The following is a 9512-nucleotide window of genomic DNA, read 5'->3' as shown; positions in this document are numbered from 1 at the left end:
AAGTTCTTGGCATTCTGCGACAGTTTCCATATACGTGTGGACTGGTCGGCTGTGGCGCACCCGCAGACGAACGGGCAAGTGGAGCGTGCCAATGGCATGATCCTCCAGGGACTGAAGCCGAGGATCTTCAACAAGCTGAACAAGTTTGGCCGGAGGTGGCTCACGGAGCTACCCTCGGTCATTTGGAGCCTGAGGACGACCCTGAGCAGAGCCATGGGCTTTACCCCGTTCTTCCTCGTCTATGGCGCCGAGGCCATACTCCCCACGGACTTGGAGTACGGGTCGCCAAGGCTCAAGACATACCAAGAGCAGCAGAACCAGCGAGCCCGTGAGGACTCGCTGGACCAAGTGGATGAGGCTCGAGACGTGGCACTCCTACATTCTGCGCGCTACCAGCAGTCTTTACGAAGATACCAAGCGTAGAGAGTCCGGCGCCGAGACCTCAACAAAGGGGACTTGGTGCTGAGGCTTCGAAAGGACAACAGGGGCCGCCACAAGCTCTCACCGCCATGGGAAGGACCGTACATAATCGCCGAGGTGCTCAAACCCGGCACGTACAAGCTGGCGAACGAAAACGGTGAAGTCCTCACCAACGCTTGGAACATACAACAGCTATGTCGCTTCTATACTTAGAATTCTGAGCTATTTGTACATCGCTTGTACTCGCATTTTTAATTTCCCGAAATAATAAAGAAGTACCTTTACTTGTTTATTTTTGGGAACCTTCCGGACCCTCGAAGGCTCGGATGCGCACGAACACTGAGGTACGCCTGGCTTTACCCTCGGCAAAGCCAAGCCTCCCTCGGGGGCTACTACGAGGGGAACCCCGAACGTCCCTAAAAATCGCCAATGTTTTTTTGAAATATTTCCGTCTCGCCCCTCAGCTTCTCGTATCCTTGGAAAAAACGGACGTGAGGCTTAAGCAACTACGGTACGGGGCCGGCCGAGTTGTGGGGCCGCCTACGCCTCCGGGATACGGCACCCCCCTCACCACCCCACGCCTACGTTGCTTATGAACGCGAAATTCCTCGCAGAAGTTTATCTAAGTCGCATACGAGAACACGGAAATAAAGTTAAGAAAACGAAGGCTCGAAAGCACAAGGCCTCGATGGGCCACACAGTCGATTCAGAGAAAATGAATTTCTTATATTTATAAGCACGATTACAAAGTACGATTACAACAAATGCTAATCTATTACATGGGCTTCGAGGCCCAGATTTCCTACAGGCTACCATCCCCCCTTGTGGGACTTCAGTGGCATCGAATTCGGCGATGGGAGGGATGTCTGCTTCGAGCTTCCCGGCGAGGACGGTGGCGAACTCCTCCGCGGCTGCGTCAGCATCATCCATAATGGCCGATGCGGCGTCCGCATCAGCGTCATCGGGAACGACGTACCCCGACGACACCCTCTGGAGATCCATGAGGTAGTGTGTCGAAGCCACGGCAGGGGCCCGCAGGACACCGTGGCGGAAGGTACTCTTGGCGTGTTCGGCAATCCGACCGCCTAGCGCTCGCAGGCAGCTGATCACCGAACTGCCCGAGACGGCATCCTCCCCCTCGAGCTCTTGGCACACGCTCACGGCGGTTTGCTCCAGCTCGGCGAATTCCACCTGCGCCGCCGTGAGTGTGGTGTGGACTGCTTTCTTCACCGCGGACTCGTCCGCCACCTTCTGCCTTAGCTCTGAGCAAAGGAAATCAACGTAAGCTACGAAAAGAAACAATCCAATGAAAACTCGAAGGTACTTACCCGTGATACTCTTCTGCGCCTCTTCCCTCTGGACTCGGGCGGCCTCTTCGAGCGAGGACAAGGAGTCTTCCTTCTCCTTAAGGGCGGCCCCCACGTTCTGGAGGGCCACCTCCTTCTCCTCGAGGGCTTCGCCCTTTTCCCAGAGGGTCCCGGTGAGCGTGACGATGGTCACCTCCTTGTGGAGGAGCTCGGTCTCCTGCTGCTCGAGCGCTGTTCTGAGGCGCCGCAGCTCAGCGCTCTGCGCCTCGGCTTCCCGAGCCTTCTCCTCGAACGCTGTCCGGAGGCGTTGCAGCTCGGCAGCCTGCGCCTCGGCCTCCCGAGCCTTCTACTCCGCTGCGGCCCTCTGAACGTCCCGCTCACGGGCAACCCGCGCCAAATCCTCCTCAAGCGCCTGCTGACGGGCTCTCAGATCCGCCATTCTAGTGTTGGTTTCGATGTTCTTGAGCACTAGCTCAGCGTTGTGCTGCCCAAGCTGGCTCATCTGGGAGTACATCCGGGTCATCTCGGCGCTCTTTTCGCGCGAGATTTCCCTCAGCCGCTGCAAGTGGGAGGGCGTGGGTAAAAACACGTTAAAGCCAAATCGAAAAGAGCAATTTTAAGGGGAAAATATTTACCTTGCTGATCTGGTAATCCGTCCCCTGATGGAGCTGGAAGGCGCGGTCGAGGGCTTGTAGGATCTCGCTGCCGACGCCGAGCTGCGCGTTCCAGGCCTCCTCCTCCTCTTGCTCTTTGCGAAGGAACTCTGAGGGGAGCCCGGACGGGATGATCGCCCCGTGATGGGGCCCCTCGGACGTCCCCGCCTCGAGCACATCCACGTTGGCCGATGCAAACTCGGCGATGTGCACGGCGGCGCTTGCCGCAGCAGCAGGGTCGATATCCATCGAATCCCCGTATACCTCGCTGCTGTCCGACAGCTGCACCACCGGCACCATGCTCCCTTGCGCCGTTGGCACCGGCACCACTGCGGCGGTACCCTCGTCCCGGGCCTCGGTGGGCTCCGAGACAGGGGCTCCTTCCACCCCCGGCGCCCCTAGCGCCGTCTCCTCCTCTGCGACGCTCTCGACCTCAGCCCTTGGGGGCTCGAGGACGAGGGTCTCCACCTCCACATGGTCGGCGGGGCGCTCCTGCGCGCCCCCACCATTTTCTCCTTCTGTAACCGGCCGGGCGGCACTGGCCGCGTCGCCCTGACCGGCCTCAACTTCGATGTCCGGCCGGCCGGCGCCATCTGCACCGCCCCGGCCGGCCTCCTCGATGTTGTCAGCCTGAGCGGCTGCTTCAGCACCGCTCTGGCTGACGTCGCCCTCCTCCTCCTATGCTCGAGCTTGCTAGGCCGCCTGGGCCCCTCGAGCCATCGCCTCCCGCAGCTTCGCGGCCTCCGCCACGAGGTCCACGGCAGGCAGGGGCTGCGGCGCCGTGTGCGGCGTACTGCATGCCCCGGTCTTGAGGGCCTTAGTCGGGGCGAGCTGCACCACGTCCTTGGCAACGGCCCCGGGGGCTGGAAATCGAGGAACAAAAGCTGAGGACAACGGGATCGAGAAATCGACCAAACAGACAACAGAAATAAAAGTCCAAGTCCACTTACCCGGATCGAGCGCTCATGCTCCGCTTTCTCGAAGACTGTCCCGGGCGCCCCCCTCGGGTCGGCCTGGTGCCTCGAGGCTGTCAGCACGGGCGCCTCTGCGCCCACTGCAGACTCGTCGCCACGAATCAGCACCTGGGGCACAGGCATCTCCTCACCTGCCGCCGGAGGGGATGACTCCCGCTTCGCCCCCTCGAGGGATGGATCCGCCGACGACTCCGCCGCGGTCCTCGTTTCTTCCAGCACTGCCGACGCCCCCTCGTCGGCATCCCACTGATAGGTGGGCGGGGAGCTCGCACCCGCTGCCGCCCCGTCGTCCCCCAGAAGGTGGCCCTCGGCATCCGAGGCCTCCTCCTCCTCCTCATCCGTGGACTCGAGCGTGGCAGGCCGTGGCTTCCACTCCGAGCGTGCAATTTTGCATGCCTTGTTATGTTTCGCCTTCCACTTCCTCTTCCTCTCGGCCTTTGCCTCCGCCGCGTCCTTCCGCCTCTTCAACTTCACTGCGTGCAGGCGGTTGATCTGGCGCTCTTCAGGGACCGGAGGCCTCGAGGGGTGGCACTTCAACCCCTGCAAAGCACGACCGAGTTGAAATCAGGGGGGAAAGGGACCACATAAGATACACGACGAATCTGGAATAAGGAGTCACCAGGGAAATGTACCCCGCCTCGGGGCGCATCTTGATCCTCCAAAGATCCTCGGGGTCGTGGGGGAACTCCGCCACCGCATACCTCGCCCTCCGGGCGGCGGTGGTGTGGGAAAGCAGCTCGACCGCCGTCCTCGAGCCTGAAGCCTGGGTCCCGGGGGTGAGCTTGTAGATCGGCAGGGCCCTCTCCATGAGAGGGATCACCCTCTGCCGATGGAAGTTTGCGATGACGGCCGCCGCCGTCAACCCCTTCTTTGCCAGATGCGCCAGCGCGTCGGTGAGGATTCCGAGCTTGGCTTGTTGCACTGGGGCGACACCCCCTAGTCGCACTTCGGTGGTCGCTCCCGGAGCACCCTGTTGGTGGACGCCGGGAGCGCGCCACTGTAGTTCCGAAGGTAGAACCACCCTCGACTCCACCCGGCGTTGTTCGTCGTCATCTTGCTTGGGATGTATAAGTTCTTCCTGTACGGCCGGACGTGGAGCGTCAGGCCACCGGCGTGCGCAAACCGCTTCGGTTGGCCCCGCGTGTTCTCGACGAAGAGTTCGCCGCGGAACAGGTGGATCCACAGATCCCAGTGGGCTTCGATGCCGAGGTACCCCTCGCAGACGGCGACGAAGAACGCCGCCTGCGAGATGGAGTTGGGGCTGAAGTTATGCAGCTCCGCTCCGTAGTACTCGCACAGAGCCCGCATGAACCTGCAGACGGGGATGCCGAAGCCCCACTCGTGAAGACACACGAAGCTCACAACGTAGCCTTGGGGGGGCTTCGGCTCGGTCTCCTCTGGCAGCGGGGAAATCCACGCCGGCGCCCCCGAGACGGGGTTCAGCGGCAACAGCCGGTCGGTGACCAACTACTCCAGAACCGCCACGGTGGCGGAGGACCTCCCCAACGGCAAGGGCTCCTGGACATCCGACATCTCTTCGAATCGAGGGGAGTGTGGGAATGAAGGCTCCGGGATGGCTAAGTGCGCTCTAACTCCCCTTTCTCTTCCTCCTTTCGCTCTTGGCTGTGTGCTCAGGATGCAGGGGAGGCGGAGAAGGCGAAGCGAGACGATGGCAAATGGCTAGGTGAGCCAAAACAACCCCTTTCTCTTCGTTTTTATTCACTGCGACAGGCGGGTCCGCCGCCACAGCCCGAATCTACCGCATTGAATGCGGTAGATTTCGCTGTCGCTGACGGTTGGGCCCCACGACCGCGGAGTCTCCCACGCGCGCACGCAGCAATAACTGCGGCACGGTAACCGGCGGGTGCGGCGCAACTGTTGCACTATCCCATCCGTCAGCCGCCGCCCACGCCGCTTCGTCTGCTCGAGGCTACCGCCTGAAAAGGCGCGCCTGCACCGCACCACACGGATCGGGCCACGTCGCCCACAACCAGCGGAAGACCCGCGCGCGTGACTCGCGACTCTGCGCCATTCTCGAATCATGACGGAATATTCCCCCCGGGGGCTTTTTACCCTCGAAGGAATCGCATTCCGAGGCCTTACTGATCAGGGGTTCGAAGCCTGGCCCGTTGGGGGTTCGACAGGCGCCCCAGATCGCCAGAGTCAGGGACTGCATGGATGTGCCGTACTAGCTACCCTCGAACACGGAGTTCGAGACATCCTACATAGTGTTCAAGGCTAGTCGAGGGTGCCTAGAAGGGGGATCCCATCGAGGGAGAGCATCGAGCCCTCGGATCCTATCAAACGAATTCGAGCCCCGCCTAGTGAACCCTCGCGAGCGCTCTATGAGATGTGTCCATGGACCACGAGCCGACCCTTATCGAACGGGGCACGGGCGTCCACTAGAACTACCCGCTAACAACTCACTGAAGCAGCCATAGCTCGCGGCCCGGGCATGGGTAGCATGGTGCGCTTCACCCCTCCTCCCTGCGAAAGGGCGACGAGGGTCGTAATCAAAGTCGAGGGTTCCCCTGAATGCCTTCACGTGGGCCTGGGCTCGGGGACTCCTCGCACACCACGGTTCAGATCGCACCCTCGAATAAGTCGACGACCATCAATTGTGAAGCTCCACGTGTCTAAACCAAATCCCTTGCTATTAACGCGCGCCCGCCTGAAGGATAAGCTGAACGCCGGGTCGCTGTACAGCACTGAGAATGCCGAGGGCGGCTGAAAGAGTGCCGTTGCCGGCTGAAAAAGACGCTGGACGGCCACCCCAGTGAAGCAACCCAGCGGGGCGACATTTATAGCCCTTGGACGAGTACAAACACTCCTCCAAGGCCTCGGGGGCTACACCCGCGGGTGCGCTGATGCGCCCCCACGAAGGAAACTTCACATATATTCGAGGACTGTAACCCTCTGTACATCCCTATACCCTCGGTCATCCTCCCTGTGAAGGAGAAAGGGACTTTATTGCTCCATGAAAATAAAGGTTACAAAGGGTTACCAGCGTGAAGCCGTCAAAAAGTACAAACACGTTGCCACCTGCGTGGCAGTTTTCCCTGTCTTGGGGAGGAGCGAGCGACGAAGAAAAGCACCGAGCCCCTGGCTGACGCGACGGCCAGGCTGCTAGGGATGCGAGGAACGGCCCCCAGGCCACACGGGTCCAGCGGGATGCCCTCCTCGCAAGCTTTCTTCCAGCATCTCCTCCACCGATGACTATGCGGGGGGTCGAGCTGGCGGACAGCACCCTCCACACCATCTCCCCGAGAGCAACCTTGTTGCCGGGGGGGACGATGCGAAGAACAGCCACCAAACCTGGCACTAATGCCATGGTCAGGCGTCTCCATCCCCCTTCAGGCTAGGGGACATCGCAGGAGCAGGACCCCTTGGGCCCAATGCTCTTCTACTGATCCCACTGAAGCTGAGGGATGGTGCGTACGCCCTCTCCGGTCTTCCCCCGCCGCTCGCAAGCATTCTTCTAGCACCAAAGCCTAAAAAAGCCAGGCCACCCCATCTGGGGGCCGGTCACGAAAGGCAAAGGAAAACATTAAGACTTAGGCGATGCTGGAAGAAGAGCAGGGAAGTTGGAGAGGAAAGGGAACCCCACGACCCCTATTTATAGCTGCGTCGGGCGCCAAGCTTCAAGCCTGTCGAAGGACAAAGGGCTTGGACCGCCCGTGATGGCGCGGCACTCCACGAGCAAAGGATGCCCTCGGTTACCGCGCCGAGACGCGACCGAACAAAATAAAGTGAAGCAGAGCCCCTGGACGCTAAGCGGCGCAGTATCGGTTCAGGCCGACCGCCCTCGAACGACGTGCCGCAAGGCAACCAGGGAAATCAGGGCCAAGGCCCTGAGAGCGGGACAGCGCGACGAAAGCGTCAGCTGCCGAGCAGCAGACGCCATCGTCGCCCTAGCCCCCTCAGCGCGCGGACACGTCTTGTCCCCAGAAAAAGCAAACAAAAAGGCGTGTGCCTCGAAGCTCTCCCCCCGCGGGTGCACTACCCCGACCGACGTGTTGTCACATCCGCCGGGCTAGTGCTCAGGCGCGCCTGGCGGGTGCGCGGCATCGACCAATCACGTCAAGGGGGAAATCGCCGAATCACCCTTTGGCCGAATCCCTTGACTCGACCAAAGCCTCGGGGGCTACTGTCGCGTACCACGATTAGGGACACCCTAATCGGGGTACTAAGATCACTCTAAAAATGCAAACACGTGTTAAGGCAACTGGGCCCATGAAGTCCCACGGCCTCCTTCCAATCTGGAAGCAGGTAAAGGACTCAAAGAAGCCGAGCATGCGGCCCTTTCGCACCCCTCTCGGGCCCGCGGGACGATCTCCGCCTCGCTCGAGGGCTCCCATCGGGATCCTCGACTGCGCCCTACATCTCCGCCTCGCTCGAGTGTAGCGAATCTACCCTCGAGCAGGCGAATCATCTCCGCCTCGCTCGAGGGCAGCGAACCTCCCTCGAGCAGGTAACTCAGCTCCGCCTCGCTCGAGGCCACCCCTTGGCATAAGGGACGAACGGTCCCGCCGCTCAACCACTCGCCGTACGGAGGCATTGAATGCCAACCACTCCTCCACAGTGCTCAGGACAGATGGTGTCAGGCCGCCATTCCCCACAGTGGCTGTGACCGGAGTCCCATCTGCCAACTCCGGTCACTGCTCCGCCATCCCGGACGCTGTGGCAGCACTGTGAGACCTACGACGCGGGGCGCAGCGTACTCGGCACTGCTCCCCGCACTATTCTGCCAACTCCGGCCATCCGTACTCCACCTCATCACATGTACAGCCCCAGACCCGCCTCCTGCTTGGGAAGGGGTCCGGTGGCGCCATGTGCTCCTCCAGGAGGGACGCTCAGCACATGCAGCTGGGGTCCCGGACCTCCCGCCTCGAGGGGTCCGGGACCTCCACGTGTCTCCCGGACCTCCTGATGTGCACGCCATCACTCTGTCCAGGGGGGTCCGGGATTGCCGCGTGCCCCGCCACCGCTGGAGCACACAGGACCCTGACCTGCAGGGCCCACGAAATGCCACATCCGGAGGACTGAACATTCTACAGCGACGACCACGCCGCCTGCTGGGGTTGGCAAGACGCCGGCGCGATCTCCGCGAGGTTAAGGACGATGCCCAGGACGACCGCCACGCCCGATGCCATGCCCCACAGTGTACTTCCTACAGTGTTCGACCACTGCACCCCCGCGATTCGGGGGGAAGACGACGACTTTCACGTTCCCCTACTCATGTACACCGCCCCTCCTTGTGACTATAAAAGGAGGAGGCGGGCTTCCTTTAAAGGGGGACGTTCTGGACATCAGCGACCACGGTCACCTACACTCGCGATCATCGTTACACTGTCAGCACTACTGAGCACACACCTCAATCGACTCCTCTTCTAGCAGAGACTTGGGAGCCTCCCTCCCTCTCTCTCCTCGCTTGTACCCCCTACTACAAGCACTCCGGGTGCAAGATAATACAGTGCCCTCGCACACCCTCTTGCTGGACGTAAGGCCCCGTGGCCGGAACCAGGATAAACCCGTGCGTTACTGTGTTGCCTCTTGCATCAACATCTGGGACGAGGAAACACGCAGCATTTACTAATTGGGATCCGGACCCTGGGTCGGGACACCGACAAATTAATTGATACTAAGACGACATTTTTTCGTAAAGAAGGTGCTCGCCCATATTATATGTCATTAAAGAAATGATCAAAATATTGTAAAGAAGGACTCATGCTTTGTTACTTTCCCCAAAGCAGAAAGGTCTCTTATTTATTTTATACAAAAAGGCTTAGTATGTTGTCCAGATATCATCAACCCATCTCTGTCCTTAAACTTTTCAAACTGTTTAAAACACCTGCTCTTATGGATTGCACTGCCTCTCCAAAAAAAACTATTTTGTAAATCTTTCTAAGTAGTTTGCTCAACAATCATTGCCCACCCTTCGTCAAAGCATACAATTAGTTTCAAATTAAGCTGGAAAGGTTTGTATTTGGTCAGGTCCTGCACCTTAGTTTACTTGTAATAGCCCTAGAAGTTCTGTAACCCTACTCCCCTCTCTGATCCAAGGGGGGGAGTGGTTTCTATATTTGGATCTTTTCTCCTTCTTAATGCAAAGATACGCAGCTCTCCTACGTATTCGAGAAAAAAAATTAAGTTGGAAA

This window comes from Panicum virgatum, chromosome 1K (assembly GCF_016808335.1).
Source record: "Panicum virgatum strain AP13 chromosome 1K, P.virgatum_v5, whole genome shotgun sequence".
In the NCBI taxonomy this organism is placed as follows: domain Eukaryota; kingdom Viridiplantae; phylum Streptophyta; class Magnoliopsida; order Poales; family Poaceae; genus Panicum; species Panicum virgatum.
The sequence above is the reverse complement of the archived record's forward strand: the minus strand, read 5'-3'. Positions refer to the sequence as shown.